A 16,786-nucleotide genomic window follows, 5' to 3' on the forward strand; every position below is an offset into this window, starting at 1 on the left:
GGTCATGGTCGTGGCAGAAGTATTCGGGGTCGTGGAGGTCGAGGCCAACCAAATTGGAATCAAGGAAATCAATGGCGTCAACAACATTGGAACAACTCACAACCATGGAATCCACCACCATCTATATACCCCTCAAATGGTCCGACCCAACCTGCAGGTCATTGGAACAAACAACAGATCCCCAAATATAGTGGGGGTATAATAGGAAACAATCCAATATTGAAATATATAATATCCTAAAAATATAATCAACTAATATTCCCCCGCATACACTGTAACGAACATCCAATCCAAGATACGAACTCTGGATAGTGTCAAGGTCACGTACTCTTCATGGGCAAAAGTGTTTCGTCTTCATGCCAAAGCTTATAAAGTTCTTGATCATATCAATGGCACCCCAACACCAAAGGAAACTGATCCTACTTATCTTCAATGGATGGAACTTGATTCCCTTGTCTTGCAATGGATTTACAGTACGTTGTCCGATGAACTCATGGTTCGAATTCTGGAAAACGACAGTACTACTCAAGATTCATGGAACAAACTTAAAACAAACTTTCTTAACAATAAGGGATCACGTGCTGCTGCTCTTGAGCAAGAATTTTCTAATCTCACCTTGGCTACCTGTTCATCGATGGAAGCCTACTATTAATAATTAAAAGATCTAGCAGACCAACTGGAAGATGTTGACAATCCTGTCACTGAAGCAAGACTTGTTTTGTAGATGGTTCGCAGGTTACCAACAAAATTTGATGTCGTCGGGGCGTATATCAATCAAAGCTCTCCATCATGGGAGATAGCTCGTAGCATGCTGCAATTGGAACAACACCGACAAACAGCTTGGCAAAATCAAACTCACACAGTCCTCGCTGCTTCTTCTAATGACCAATCATCTCAAATATCCACACCCGGTCAACATGGTCAGACTCACACCTTTAACAACTACTCAGGTAGAGGTACAGGCAGCCGCGGTCGAGGTCCACCTGGTCATGGTCGTGGCAGAAGTATTCGGGGTCGTGGAGGTCGAGGCCAACCAAATTGGAATCAAGGAAATCAATGGCGTCAACAACATTGGAACAACTCACAACCATGGAATCCACCACCATCTATATACCCCTCAAATGGTCCGACCCAACCTGCAGGTCATTGGAACAAACAACAGATCCCCAAATATAGTGGGGGTATAATAGGAAACAATCCAATATTGAAATATATAATATCCTAAAAATATAATCAACTAATATTCCCCCGCATACACTGTAACGAACATCCAATCCAAGATACGAACTCTGGATAGTGTCAAGGTCACGTACTCTTCATGGGCAAAAGTGTTTCGTCTTCATGCAAAAGCTTATAAAGTTCTTGATCATATCAATGGCACCCCAACACCAAAGGAAACTGATCCTACTTATCTTCAATGGATGGAACTTGATTCCCTTGTCTTGCAATGGATTTACAGTACGTTGTCCGATGAACTCATGGTTCGAATTCTGGAAAACGACAGTACTACTCAAGATTCATGGAACAAACTTAAAACAAACTTTCTTAACAATAAGGGATCACGTGCTGCTGCTCTTGAGCAAGAATTTTCTAATCTCACCTTGGCTACCTGTTCATCGATGGAAGCCTACTATTAATAATTAAAAGATCTAGCAGACCAACTGGAAGATGTTGACAATCCTGTCACTGAAGCAAGACTTGTTTTGTAGATGGTTCGCAGGTTACCAACAAAATTTGATGTCGTCGGGGCGTATATCAATCAAAGCTCTCCATCATGGGAGATAGCTCGTAGCATGCTGCAATTGGAACAACACCGACAAACAGCTTGGCAAAATCAAACTCACACAGTCCTCGCTGCTTCTTCTAATGACCAATCATCTCAAATATCCACACCCGGTCAACATGGTCAGACTCACACCTTTAACAACTACTCAGGTAGAGGTACAGGCAGCCGCGGTCGAGGTCCACCTGGTCATGGTCGTGGCAGAAGTATTCGGGGTCGTGGAGGTCGAGGCCAACCAAATTGGAATCAAGGAAATCAATGGCGTCAACAACATTGGAACAACTCACAACCATGGAATCCACCACCATCTATATACCCCTCAAATGGTCCGACCCAACCTGCAGGTCATTGGAACAAACAACAGATCCCCAAATATAGTGGGGGTATAATAGGAAACAATCCAATATTGAAATATATAATATCCTAAAAATATAATCAACTAATATTCCCCCGCATACACTGTAACGAACATCCAAACCAAGATACGAACTCTGGATAGTGTCAAGGTCACGTACTCTTCATGGGCAAAAGTGTTTCGTCTTCATGCCAAAGCTTATAAAGTTCTTGATCATATCAATGGCACCCCAACACCAAAGGAAACTGATCCTACTTATCTTCAATGGATGGAACTTGATTCCCTTGTCTTGCAATGGATTTACAGTACGTTGTCCGATGAACTCATGGTTCGAATTCTGGAAAACGACAGTACTACTCAAGATTCATGGAACAAACTTAAAACAAACTTTCTTAACAATAAGGGATCACGTGCTGCTGCTCTTGAGCAAGAATTTTCTAATCTCACCTTGGCTACCTGTTCATCGATGGAAGCCTACTATTAATAATTAAAAGATCTAGCAGACCAACTGGAAGATGTTGACAATCCTGTCAATGAAGCAAGACTTGTTTTGTAGATGGTTCGCGGGTTACCACCAAAATTTGATGTCGTCGGGGCGTATATCAATCAAAGCTCTCCATCATGGGAGACAGCTCGTAGCATGCTGCAATTGGAACAACACCGACAAACAGCTTGGCAAAATCAAACTCACACAGTCCTCGCTGCTTCTTCTAATGACCAATCATCTCAAATATCCACACCCGGTTAACATGGTCAGACTCACACCTTTAACAACTACTCAGGTAGAGGTACAGGTAGCCGCGGTCGAGGTCCACCTGGTCATGGTCTTGGCAGAAGTATCCGGGGTCGTGGAGGTCGAGGCAAACCAAATTGGAATCAAGGAAATCAATGGCGTCAATAACATTGGAACAACTCACAACCATGGAATCCACCACCATCTATATACCCCTCAAATGGTCCGACCCAACCTGCAGGTCATTGGGCTAATCACACGTTCAGACCCATCCTTGGAGTCGATCCAACGTCACAACAGAGGCCCAACAGACCACCTCCAATGCGACCAACTGGTCCGATTGCTGCTCCTAGTCCCCAGTCTACTGGTTATTCTGACTATAGTCCATCAGATTTGGCACAAACAATGCAACAAGTAGGAGGAGGTGATAAAAAATATGTATTTGCAATGTTGATTAAATATTTAGAACTATTTTTTATATGTAATAATATTTATTAAAAAATATATGTGTATAATTATATATTTAAAAATGTTATATATATATATATATATATATATATATATATATATATATATATATATATATATATATATATATATATCAAACCAATAGGAGGAGGTGATAAAGAAAATGGAAGGGGGGATTACATCTACCCTAGGAAATATGTCAAAACTTTAGGATGTCAAAGGAGGGAGAAGAGCGGTAGAATAACAAGACCCGAGAGAAAACATCAATCTAATAACTAACAACGAACATAGGATCTGACTCTCCCTTGAATTGATTAACAATGACCTGTTTATATAGGGATAAATACAAACAACGGACCCCCAAATATAGTGGGGGTATAATAGGAAACAATACGATATTGAAATATATAATATCCTAAAAATATAATCGACTAATATTCCCCCGCATACACTGTAACGAACATCCAAACCAAGATACGAACTCTGGATGGTGTCAAGGTCACGTACTCTTCATGGACAAAAGTGTTCCGTCTTCAGGCCAAAGCTTATAAAGTTCTTGATCATATCAATGGCACCCCAACACCAAAGGAAACTGATTCCACTTATCTTCAATGGATGGAAATTGATTCCCTTGTCTTGCAATGGATTTACAGTATGTTGTCCGACGAACTCATGGTTCGAATTCTGATGACCGATCATCTCAAAGTTCCACACCCGGTCAGCATGGTCAGACTCACACCTTTAACAACTACTCAGGTAGAGGTGCAGGCAGCCGCGGTCGAGGTCCACCTGGTCATGGTTGTGGCAGAAGTATCCGGGGTCGTGGAGGTCGAGGCCAACTAAATTGGAATCAAGGAAATCAATGGCGTCAACAACATTAGAACAACTCACAACCATGGAATCCACCACCATCTCTATACCCCTCACATGGTCCGACCCAACCTGCAGGTCATTGGGTTAATCACACATTCAGACCCATCCTTAGAGTCGATCCAACATCACAACAGAGGCCCAACAGACCACCTCCAATGCGACCAACTAGTTCGATTGCTGCTCCTAGTCCCTAGTCTGCTGGTTATTCTGACTATAGTCCATCAGATTTGGCACAAACAATGCAACAAGTTCATTTTAACTCCAATGATCAGTCTTGGTACATGGACTCAGGTGCCTCGACCCATCTCACATCTAACCAGGGTAAGATCTCAAGTCCCATGACTACTTCTCCTGTAACCTCAATTTTTGTTGGAAATGGTTCTAGTATTCCAATTCATGGGTCTGGACATTCTTCTTACACCACCCAATCTCATTCATATGCCTTGAAAAATATTTTGTTTACTCCCTCCATTATTAAAAACGTTTTACCTATTCGTAAATTCACTATCGATAATCAATCTTCTGTTGAATTTGACCCATCTTATTTTTCTATAAAGGACCTCAAGACTGGAGATCTTCTTACTCGGCATGATAGCATGGGCGATCTTTACCCTTTCACGACACCATCCAATCCGTCTGCTCTCCTTGCACCCTCTCACGATCGTTGGCATGCTCGCTTGGGTCATCCAGGCATTCCTGTTTTAGATTTACTTTGTTCTAAATTTTCACTTTCTTGTAATAAACCTACAACTACAACTTTATGCTATGCTTACCAACTATCTAAACATACTCGATTGCCTTTTTATGATTCACAATCTAATACTTATGCACCCTTTGATATTATACATTGTGATCTTTGGACATCTCCAGTCTTAAGCAAATATGGCTATAAATATTATATGGTCCTCATCGATAATTTCACTCATTATGTATGGGCCTACCCTCTCAAATACAAATCTGACACCTTTCTCAATTTAAAAAATTCATAAACTCATCCAAACTCAATTTAACTGAACCATTCAGTCTTTCCAATGCGATCTCAGTGGTGAATTTGACAATAATGAATTTAAGTCTTTTGCCCAAACCCATGGTCTTGTCTTTCGTTTCTCTTGCCCTCAAACATCCCGACAAAATGGACGAGCCAAACGGATTATTTGTCGCCTCAACGACATTATTTGGATGCTTCTCACTCACGCCTCTCTTCCCCAATCCTTTTGGGTTGAAGTTGTCCACACCGCTACATACCTACATAACATCCTCCCAACCAAACACCTCAACTTTTCTACTCCTGCCTTCTCTCTTTCCGGTCGCCAACCATCATATGATCATATTCGCAACTTCGGGTGCACTTACTATCCCAAAATCTCTACCACTCAATCTAAAAAACTCCAACCACATTCCGTTAAATGTGTTTTCCTTGGATATCCGAAAAACTTTTGGGGTTATCGGTGCTTTGATCGTTCCACCGGTAAAGTATATCTGTCCCGTCATGTTACATTTGATGAAACCTCTTTCCCATTTGCTAATAGCCATTCCCCATCCACCTCCTTCGACATTTTTGATGACCAACATCTTCATGTTTTTCAATACTCCAATCCTACACCATCTACTACCCCCACTTAACCATCAACAACACCATCCCATACCACACCCACCCCTCAACCACCTATCTTGACCTACTCATGTTGCTCAAAACAAACCACCACCCATCCACCTACTCAATCAAGCTCTCTCCCTTCCAAAACACCTTCCCCCATATCCACATCCGCATCCACCCCAACTCAATCCACCTCATCTCAACCCAACCGATCATCCTTTTAAACCTTCATACCTCATCTACTCTACCAATCTCTCCAATTCCTAAGTCAATTTCTACCGCCATGTCTGATCCTAATTGGTTACAAGCCATGGAAGATGAATTTCGAGCTTTACAGGTAAATAAAACATGGGAACTCGTTCCCCGACCGACCGACAACCCAATTATTCGGTGTATGTGGCTGTTTCGCCACTAGTTTAAAGCGGATGGATCGCTTGACCGCTATAAAGCACGCCTCATGGTTAATGGGAAATCACAAACCGTGGGTATTAACTGCCTCAAGATGTTTAGTCCGGTTGTGAAACCAACTACTATATGAACAGTTCTTAGTTTTGCAGTCTCGCAGGCATGGCCGATACATCAATTAGACGTCAAAAATGCATTTCTCCATGGCGATCTCCATAAGACTGTCTTCATGCACCATCCCCCAGGATTTGTTGATACCCAATCTCCATCCCATGTTTGTTATTTATGGAAATCTTTGTATGGGCTTAAGCAAGCCCCACGTGCATGGTATACTCATTTTTCTTCATTTATCACATCTCGGGGTTTACAAAGTAGTATTTGTGATTCATCGTTATTTATTTATCAAAATGGTCGCTATCATGCTTACTTATTACTATATGTCGATGATATCATATTGACTGCTTCTGACCCTGCCGTTCTCTGCAGCATTATCACCTCTTTGTCTCAGGAATTTGTTATGACTGATCTAGGTCCACTTCACCATTTTTTGGGTATCACGGCTACTCGAAATGAACATGGTCTTTTTTTGTCACAAGCCTCTTATACTCGTGATATCCTTCAACGAGCTGCTATGGCCTCTTGTAAACCATGCACTACACCAATAGATATGTCCACCAAACTTAGTGCTACTGATGGTGAACCTCTTGCTGATGGCACTCTCTACCGCACTCTTGCAGGTGCCCTCCGGTATCTGACCTTTACTCGACCAGACATTGCATATGCTGTTCAACAAGTTTGCCTCTTCATGCATGCCCCACGTGAGCCACATTTTCAGTTCATGAAGAAGATTTTTCGTTATTTACAGGGTACGATTGACTATGGTCTACAGATAGTTGCATCTTTAGCCAACTCACTAACTGCCTACTCCGATGCTGACTGGGGTGGATGTCCCGAGTCGTGACGATCTACTTCTAGATACTATGTGTTTCTTGGCAATAATCTTGTTTCCTGGTCTTCAAAGCGCCAAACCACTATCTCTCATTCCAGCGTCGAGGTCGAATATCGTGGTGTTGCTAATGCAGTGTTTGAGACCACTTGGTTACGAAATCTCCTTCTTGAGCTTTGTGCTCCCCTTCACAAGGCTACAAATTTTTATTGCAATAATGTATCTGCTGTCTACCTGTCTCAGAATCTAGTCCAAGACCATGACACAAAACATGTGGAGATAGACATACACTTTGTGCAAGAAAAGGTTCGTCTTGGCCATGTTCGGGTTCTTCACATTCCAGCCTCCTTGCAGTATGCAAACATCTTCACAAAAGGGTTACCACGTTTCTTATATTAGCAATTTTGATCTAGTTTGAGTGTTTGTCCTTCCCCGGCTCAAAGCCAATTATATTTTTAGGATATTATATATTTCAATATTGTATTGTTTCCTATTATACCCCCACCATATTTGGGGATCCGTTGTTTGTATTAGCGGATTATATTTTTAGGATATTATATATTTCAATATTGTATTGTTTCCTATTATACCCCCACTATATTTGGGGATTCATTGTTTGTATTTATCCCTATATAAACAGGGCATTATTAATCAATTCAAGGGAGATTCAGATCCTATGTTCGCTGTTATGGTATTAGAGCCATAAACCCTAAACATAATTGGCAAATAATAACTTGATCACTGAAAACTAAAAATTAAGTAATTAAATTCATAAATGATTTTTGTGCATTTTTTCCTATAAATTATTTTTTTTTTGCAAAAATAGACTCTAAAATAATGCTATTAAAACATTTATAACTTTTTTTTTTGTCTAGAATAGCGGTTTATCGAAAATCTAGAGCTTTTTGCTACAACATTAGCTAATTCTTTTGAAAAATCTTTTGTCACCATATAATCTAAGAAGCATTTTTTTCTTAAAATGTTTATTGAGTTATATAAGGAAATCCCCTAAGAGCAATTTGTGTTAAATACCATTTAGAAGGCTATGGACCACAGCAGAAATGAGTAACCCTAAACTTTCATCCCTAATACTAATAACAACACTTGTTTCTTTAACTTCTATAAAAGCCTTCTCAGGCTCAACCGCATTTGATCCACAATCAATTGACCCTATCTTCTCCAATTCCACCCTTAAACTCTCTAAATCAACCTTACCCCAACGCACCAATGGCCCTATCTCAGTTTCCAAACCCTTCACCTCTTTCCCCCAACTAAATATTGTTTCTGGTGTTCCATATAGAGCTCACCTCTTAACCTTGACATGCTCAACTCCTCGTTTTTCAACTTTCAGAAAGTGAGTTGTGAGGCTAATTCTGTTGCGATATTTAGCTTAGAAAGATTCTTGGAATTTGGTAAGCGAAGTGTTTCGAATTCCATGTAGAATAAACATGGCAATGATTCATTCAAAGATTCAAACAACTGTTTTGTGTAATCTGGGAGCTGTTTGTTGATAATAATAAAAAAAGAAGATAATGAAATAACAAAATAGGAATATAGGCCATGTGCTTTATCTTATATATATATATATATATATATATATATATATATATATATATATATATATATATATACACTAATTCACAACTCCTTGGTGAACAGGAGTTGATTCCTATTGGACCACTTCATTTTTTTTTGTAGATTAGTGTCTGGACATATGTATGTGTATGGGATTTTACCATCTCTGTTACCCAATAAGATGTCTCACCACCATTTTAACAAATAATAATAATATTAGTGTTCCCATCCACCACCACCGCTTCATATATCCATTCTTATACTTAAGGATGTGTTCCAATCAACCGCCTTTCACTTTTTGTCTTCGATCGGATGTTGGTTGCTTCTTCTTCATACGCTCCTCCAAACCACTATCTCGAATTGGGTTTCAGCTTTTGCACGGCCTTATTCTCACTGACGTATATCATTGCCTGCGGCTTTCCTTATTCGTTGTTACAAAAAAAAGCAACGACGCTTTCTACACCTGTTAGAAGCGACGATGTCGTCGCCTGTATACTATATCAATTAGGTACTCATCGATGGCCTTCCATAATTTCCTGCAAAGAGTAGCCTTTGGCACTCACCATCGGCACCATCATCCATCTGTACCATCATCCATTTGTAAGCCCTAAAAAGCATGTCTCTTAAATCATTTATATTTAATCAATTTCTCACCTGGCAGCGTCGAACTACCAACGTTCCACCGGACCACAGGTACATCGGTTTACTTATCCACTATGTATCTAACGACGAAGGCTATTGTATGTTGATTCATAGTATGACTGCTGCCGCATACATGAATCATCATTTACCACTACTTTCACTTAATATTTGCAGCTGGTTCTTCACGTTTCTTCCACCGTATGATATATGTCTCTTTCCATATAAATATAAATAAGTTTGCCATCAAAAACGCGGAACTGAATTGAGATTGGTCTTGAAATAGATTTCAATTTTTATAATAGGGTTTATCGTGCGCTATAATAAACTTACAGTTTATCATTTTTTTCCTTTCAACTGTACGTTTCTACCTATTCTTTTCTTCCAATTAGTCAGAGTGGTTGACTATTTTCCAATCGGGCAATGGGTCTAGAGAGTCAATCAAGCACATGGAAACCCCTAGAATACATCCACGGGGTCCGTGTGGTTCAAACCTTCGCCATTTGAGTTAACGTGCAATCTACTGATAATAGCTAAAAACTGGTGTTGATTTCTATTAGTAGTTGTACTTTTAACCTATTTTCTATCTTTTTTTTTTTGCTTAAATCCAGTGGTAGCTTAAATTGTATTTGATATCACATAATGAACATTCAGTTGACATTGGAACTATGGTAACTGTTATTTATAGTTAATAGTAGCCTGTTTTTTTATTTTTACTTTTTAGCTAATGTGATTGATGTTTAGCTTTTGAAATTATCAGTGAAGGAATGTGAAACATCTATTACATTATTTGAATCACTCCTTATGGATCATTGTGACACCCCGATATTTCAAGTCAATGTAATGACCTAAAAGTCAAGGATTTGTAATCTACTTTTTATATAATAAGAAACAGCGTAAAAAATGAGATGTTCAAAATCCTCTATTGGAATACATAAAGTAATACATATCGTAACAAGGTTTTTAGAAATGTAATGAACACAAAAATCTGAGTTATAACGAAGAAGTTATGATCAATTGAAAATCCGCAACAAAACTGATAAAACACTGTTAAGCGTTAAACGCGAAATCTCAATAAAATACTTTTAGCCTTAGGTATTTAAATGAATGTAGTAGATATTATCAAACTGAGAACGTACTTAAAAAGAATGTCCAAATCTGACTTTGTATGAGGGAGTTATGATTTTCTAAGTTTCGGAGTAGCGGTGGACAGCTAAAAACTCAAAATAATGATCGAGCGACAATTAGCCGACACAACGAAAACGAGAATTGAAGATCTCGATAATAGTAGTACAACGGTTAAAAGACAGACAAAAACGGACATCACATGAAGAAGTTATGAATTTTTAACGGACTTTTCCTATCCCGGCCTGTTAAAAATATAATATTAAAAATGGATTTAAAATTAGCCGACGAAGTCTAAATGAAAGTTGTAGAGTAAAATCTTACCTACGCGTGGACATAAAGAACGTCAAAAATGGAGCTCGTATGCAAAAGTTACAGATTTTTAAAGATTTGGGCACACTTTGTGCGGCTGGTCCACAGAGGAACGCCTTGCGTTCGCAATACAGGGTCTCGGTTGGTGCACGTCGCCCCCTAGTCGCATCCGAAGCTCGGCAGTCGATGGAGCGTCACGCCTGATCGAACGTGATGCGTACGAGGGAACGCCCCGCGTTCTTCGTAGGAACTCCCCGCGTTCGAGACCTCTTCCAGCACTATAAAAAGGATGCGAGGGTTCCGACTTTTGGTTGCTAATTTACCACATTCTCTCGCAAATTTCATACTTCTACCCTCTCGAGACTATCTCGAAATCCCGATTTCATATCCATGCTTTGACGGAAGTTCGAAGCCCCGAGATTCCCGAGAATTTTACCACTTTCCGGTTGAATTGCTGTCCGAGAAAAGTCTCGTTTTCTTCAAATCATCACTCTTAACACATGTGAGTTCATACCCATATATTTTCACGTCTTTTCTATGTTTTAAGGGGAGGGGGGGGGGGGATACAAGTGAAACACAAAAAAAACTTATGTTAATATACAAATTGTTACATATAAGCTCTAATGTTTTACCTACATCTTATGTATAAATGTTAAATACGTAAAATAACATTACTACAAATGTTATAGACTACTTTACATGCAAAGTTGGTAATACACCAAGGTTTATCATTCAAATGAAACACACTTTTTGAAAAACTATAATAGGTATAGTTTACGAGATATTCATGGTATTTTACATACTATAAACACTATAAAGAGGAAATACTTACATTTACAAGAAAAATAGACTTTTCATACGTAAATCTATTGATACTAACTTTTGTGAGACGTTTGACTTCACGTACTTTCAAGTACGCATTTCAAGTCCTGTATTATAAACCATAATCTCTTGTAGGGAGAGCGTGATACTTGTGTATAGACCTATATGGGACTAACAATCCCACACCTAAACTGTTAGATACAGTTAGACCGACAAGTCTGGGGTGATAAACATCATAACACTCCAACGCCTAAAGAACGTTGTTACAGGCAGTCTAGGTCAATAGCATAGTTATAAAACTCACATGGAGTATTAAGACATTCTGATTTACGGGGCTAACAAATGCCTTAGTGATTATATATACATATTTAAATCTACTTACACTATTTTAGGTATGGAAAATACTTATGCATTTCGATTTTGGGAACTTTTAAAACTACTATTCATTTAGGGAAAATATTTGATTTTCTAGATACAAAATCAATTACTTTATACAAAAAGGCATACAATTCTTATACAAAAATGCTTATGAACTCACCAACTTAATTGTTGACACTTTTTCAAAACTACTTGTATTTCTCAGGGATTCAGTAATACAGGTAAACAACAGCTTTTGGGGAAGAGACGCTAACGCGTCAATTTCAAACTTAGTATATCATCATAATGTAATTTCTTTTGAAACATGTAATACAATCAACAATGTAACTTTTTAAATTATATTTATGATGGTCGTGTTTGATTTCTTTACTATTTAATCAACTGTTATGATACTATATGAAGTCATCCGCCCTCAAACGATTCCGCCATTCTGGTTTGGAGGTGTGACAGATTGGTATCAGAGCATTGTTTATAGTGAACTAAGTATATCGAACCACATAAGATATACAAACTATAAATGAAAAATGACTAAAACTCTCTGAGAAAATGTTTTCACACCAGCCATATTTCATTAAATTAAAATGTTAGTTTCATAAATGTACAACTACATGCATGCAACACTTTAATGTCATAGTTAGAACTATACAAAAGTATTAAGACAAGTTGGAAACTATGACTAAGCCTCAAAATATGTAATTATATCTAGTATGAATATAGCTTGATTAACCATATTTACCCAAGATATAACCAACATATGTCAGGGAATAGTCATAGTGAGCAACAAGTCAAAAACTTACCAAAGTAACACTAGAATCTAACTTAATAATTTAAATAATATAGGAGTGTTTATGACACAATAAAAACTATAACAAGCAAGTAAACCCCGACATTTCGTTAGGACTAGGATCATCAATTAAATAAAAAAAAACTAAAAACTTTACCAGTAATGCCAATAGATCACTATAATGCCAATAGATCAGGGCTAGTCAATTTAGAAAAAATGAGCGTCAAAAATAAATTTTTGATGGAAGATTATTTAGAAGTAGTAATATTAACTAATTTTTAGTATATGTTACCAGGTTTCCGTGCACATAAAGAATGCCGAAATCCGAGTGATAACGAAGAAGTTGTGACATGTCGAAGTGTCGCAACAGAACCGACACGACAAAGGGTGACGTAAATAGTGAATTTATTCTAGAGTGATATTTGGCCTTAGCGATCTAAATTAAAGTAGTAGAATACATTAAACTGAGAGTGTGCATAAAAAGAACGTCTAAATCTGACTTCGTATGAGGAAGTTATGATTTTTCGAAGTTTCAGCATTAGCAGTATGCAGCCCAAAGTTTGAATATGAGATCAAGTGATTTCTAGACAAAACGATCTAAACAAGAATCTAAATCTCATCAATAGTAATCCAACAGTAAAAAGACAGACGAAAACGGACGTCAGACGAAGAAGTTGTGAGTTTATAACGGAGTTTTCCTGTCCCTGCCTACTAAAAATAATATAATAAAAATTAAATTCAAAAATAGCCGATGAAATCTAAATCAAAGTTGTAGATGTTGTTTACCTACGCGTGGAATAAAAAAAACGTTGAAAACGGAGTTCGTATGTGAAATTTATGAATTTCTGAAGTTCGGGGCGCGAAACCCCAAAATTGTTAGAGTTCACGACGTGAATACATTGTTCACGACGTGAACTCAATATTTATGACTTCTAGAGCCCGACAGACGCAACTTGCGATGACGCATGCAGTGAAGACTGAACTCACGATGTGAATATTTGAGATTCACGGCGTGAATCCATAAAATCAGCCCTATAAATAGAAATTGAAGGGCAGCCGATTTAGGTTGCTAGTTTATCACTCTCTCGGTCCCGATACCCTCTCTAAGCCCTATTTTAACCCCACAAAGCCTCAGTATCATCCCGAGATACGAAGCAAGTCCCAAAGCCCGAAGATCCCGATAAGAAAAGAGTTTCCTAGCCGAAGCTTTGCCTGCGAGAAGCCCGGTATGCGAAGTGATCCCGGTTTTGCCGAAGAAGTACTACTCTTAGAGTCGTAGTGCTGTCCGATCATCTTATGATCAAGTGAGTGTATAGTCCCTTACGTAACACAATTTTAATACAAGTATTGTTTGAATGTATTAAGTATATGTTTTGTGTGAGTGTATAGTTACGTTCTTCTAACACATAAATATTAAGTATTTGCTATGAAATACGTGCTATGTGTTAATAAGTTGTTTGTTTATATGAGATGAGTGTTGAATACGAAGTATTGACTATAAAATACGTGATATGTGTTATTAAGTTGTTTGTTTATTTGAGATTGGTGTTGAATGCAATGTTTGGTACAGGTTTTAAATAAGTTAAACTATATATGTGTTTTATATCTACTATTATGTTGGGGAAAACATGGGTAGATAAATGATGAGGTGCGAAAGATGATTAAGAATAATGTTGGCTGATGCACCAATTATGAATGTAATAATACTAGTAGATGTACTTAGGAATAATTTTGGCAGATGCACTAAATAGAGAATGTCATAATACTAGTAGATGCACTTAAGGATAATATTGGCAGATGCGCCTAATAGTGAATGTCGTAATCCTGGCAGATGCGCTAAAAGGATAATGTTGACAAATGAACCTAAAATAGAATGTCATAATGTCGGCAGATGCGCCCAATAGTGTATGTTGTAATCCGGGCAGAGGTGCTTAAAGGATAACCTTGGCAGATGTGCCTTGTGTAGCGATGGATTTTGTGCCAATTCCTTAGGTCAACCCTTAGGAATGAATGATTGAAGGATAGTTGATTCTTAGGGTAAAACATTAAGAATTAAAAAAGATAATGGGGATGGGTAATTGGCTTGAATGTTTGATGATTAAATATAATAATTATATTATTGTTGGTTGAAAACCCTATATGCTCACCAGGATCCTAAGTCTGACCCTCTCATTTTTCTTTGTATCACGGGTATCAATATGAAGACTTATGTCACTGAGAGACTAAAGGAGATGTAAATTATTAGTGTAATTAAATGTAAGTTGTGTTTATGCTTATGTGTCTGTATCGGAACATGACATCCCGAGAGTATGTTCTAAATGAAAATACATTTCTTTAAGAAATGCTTTTGATAAATTCTTATCATATTTTTTTTTGGGAACAAATTCTGCAACTCTTTTAATCAAAGGATTACTCTGATTTTACAAAACGAAGCATAAACAAATCGGTTTTTTCTGGCCGTGAAATTGGGGATGTCAAATTCACTGACAGGTCTATAAGTGCAAAGTGCATACTTTAAGGTTACACATGAGTGAGGTTGCATGGGTTTAGGATTTATGATTTAGCTTTTGCTCCTTTTTCTTGTTTGGATGTAGGCTTAGAGTAAAGCTATTTATCCGATGGTCCATTCGACCTCAAATGTATGCCATTTGTAAACACTAGGTAATTATAGGAGGACCCGATGTAGGCTTTATCATAAAATTTTCTTTTACACTCAAGTTTTATATAAAATTCTCTTTTCTCTATTCTCGATCAGACAAAATGGCAAGATTTCATATCCCCGGGGATCCCTACTACCCAAACCTGGGCAATGGAAGTTAGATTGAGGAAGATCCAGAAGAGGAACTCGAAGAGGTTCCTGAGGAAGATCCAGAAGAGGAACCTGAAGAGGTTCTTGAGGAAGATCCAGAAGAGGAACCCGAAGAGGAGGAAGAGGATGAAGAAGAGGAAGCAGATGATGAAGGCATTAACTCAAAAACCGAGGTCTACGATCCTCCCTAGGTAGCACCAGATCTCTGGCAGGACTTTCAGGGCCCGACGCCCCTCTGGGCTATGGATCTGAAATGATGGAGCAGGTAACAAGGACAACGTCTACCCTACGGCATGGAACAAGGCTTTTATGACCTTCGTAGCGGAGGTTCGGCTGACAGAGCACTCCCTGTCATGGTTCGTTGAATCACTAACCAAGGCGAGCAAACATGGGTAATCACCAACCAAATCTTGGACGTTGGTGCCACTGCCCAAATCATGGCGATACGACTTCGTCGCCTGGACGAAGAACGTGATCGAACAATAGAGCACGCCTTTTCACTCCAGAAAGACATTACTGCTGCTAGAGCCTAGGTAAGGGAGTTCCGGAAAAACCAAGCCGCAATGGAAAGGTGTGTCATCGTGGTTGAACGTCAAGTAGCTCGAGCTCGGATTTCCACGACAACATACCATGATCCACAGCGTACCACCCGCTCGAAGTAGAACGCATACTTCTTGCGCTATGTTTATACTTATCGAGTGAGCGTTGGTGCTACTCTTTCCTTTATGTATGTAAACCCGACGGATTGTGAGTATGCAATTTGAGGGTTTGAATGCAGTGAAATTTTCCCATTTTCATTGATGTACTCTAGACCTGTTTTAAGGTCAAATTTTCCTGATCCACGTATCGAATATTAATATCAATGAGATTGACACACATTTATTATTTCATTGGGTATTTCATTAAATTCTTAAAATATTGCGCTTATTTTTTTTGTAAGCTTTCCATTTCGCAATTAACTTACGAATTTGGTAATGTTCGGAACATAAAGCATATAATACTAAGACTTTCCATAATCATTTCTAAAGACTTATCAAGAATTCATCTTTTAACTTATGGCAGAATCATGCCGCTAAGAAGAAATCCCCGACGCATCAATACTACAGGAACACCAATACCACCTCCACCACCACCCCCATCCATGGCAATGATGTTTTCCAGGGAGCCGTAACAGCTGCTGTC

Source organism: Lactuca saligna, chromosome 1, assembly GCF_052625555.1.
Source record: "Lactuca saligna cultivar CGN05327 chromosome 1, ASM5262555v1, whole genome shotgun sequence".
Classification (NCBI taxonomy): Eukaryota; Viridiplantae; Streptophyta; class Magnoliopsida; order Asterales; family Asteraceae; genus Lactuca; species Lactuca saligna.